Source organism: Nannospalax galili, unplaced genomic scaffold (assembly GCF_000622305.1).
Source record: "Nannospalax galili isolate Female #2095 unplaced genomic scaffold, S.galili_v1.0 scaffold104, whole genome shotgun sequence".
Classification (NCBI taxonomy): Eukaryota; Metazoa; Chordata; class Mammalia; order Rodentia; family Spalacidae; genus Nannospalax; species Nannospalax galili.
In genome coordinates, this window is record NW_008353596.1 from 4,694,966 (window position 1) to 4,696,360 (window position 1,395).

Sequence of the window (1,395 nt, forward strand, 5' to 3'; positions counted from 1 at the left end):
TATAATATGGAACACTTTATGAATTTGTGTGTCGTCTTTGCACAGGGGTCATGGTAATCTTCTCTGTATCTTTCCAGTGTTAGTATATGTGCTGCCAAAGCAAGCATGGTTTTGTCGTGTTTCGGGGGACCGAGTCAAACACTGCAGTCCTGACTAATCTAGCCAGGAGTCACTATGAAGACCAGACTGGCCTGGAACTTGTGATGATCCTCCTATCTCTGTCTCTAATTACAGGCATTTGCCACCACAACCAGCAGATTGTTTTAATATCTTTAGTAAGATAAAAGTTAGATACTTTATTGCTTACCCATTTAATGTGTGAACAGATCTGTGAATTTAGGGTATCTATAGTCATGCAACCATCATCATAGTCAATTTTAGAACTTTGTATCACTTCAAAAGAAAACCCACATCATACCCCCAATGATCCCAGCCCTACTAGCCATTAGGTTACTTCTGTTTCTATCGCTCCATCTGTTCTTGACATTTCATAGATACGGAATCATATAGCATGTGGTCTCTGTGTCTGTTCTTTCACGGAACACCAAGTTTTCGAGGATCATCCACATTGAAGCAGGCATTAGTATCTTGTTACTTTTCATAGCTAAGCCTCAGTCCCTTAGTTTGGATAAGTTTAGGAACACGATTATCAAATATTTTTTTCTTACCAGATATGCTGGCACATACCTATAATCCCAGCACTTGGGAGGCAGAGGCAGGAGGATCATAAGTTCAAGGCCAGCCTAGACTACATAACTGACTCTACCTCAAAAATCCAATAAAAATAAATAAATAAATAAATAAATAAATAAATAAATAAATAAATAAATAAAACATTTCTCATTCTGTGGAACACTACCCAACCTTAAGATTTACCATAGGGGCTGGAGAGATGGCTCAGCGGTTAAGAGCACTCACTGCTCTTGCAGAGGATCTGGGTTCGATTCCCAGCACCCACATAGTGGCTAACAACCACCCATAACTCCAGTTCCGGAGGAATCCAATGCCTTCTTCTGACCTCCACGGGCATTGCATGACACGGGTGCACTTATCTACATGCGGCAGTACATGAGACTCATACACATAAAATTTAAAAAAAATAATAAATAAAAAATTTTTTAAAAGACTTACCATAAAGCTATAGTACTCAAGATAGTAGGATTGTGGCTAAGAATACACACATAAATCAATAGACTCTATTAAGTCCAGAAAATGGCCTATAAAATATAGCTAATTTGGCCCATCAAGATGGCTCAGTGTATAAAGGTACTTGCCTTCAAGTCTGATAACCTGAGTTCCACCCCCAGGACCCACATGATAGAAGGCAAGAACTGACTCTTGTAAGTTGTCCTCTGACCTCCATTTGCATGCCATGGCACACATGCATGCATGAAC

At 39.6% G+C, this 1,395-nt stretch overlaps 1 non-coding gene across 1 annotated transcript; it reads right to left on the reverse strand.

Annotated features, from left to right (window-relative positions):
- Positions 1-103, reverse strand: LOC115067308. The gene has a single exon (XR_003846735.1). It is a non-coding gene; the product is annotated as a U6 spliceosomal RNA (small nuclear RNA).
- Positions 104-1,395: the final 1,292 nt, after the last annotated feature.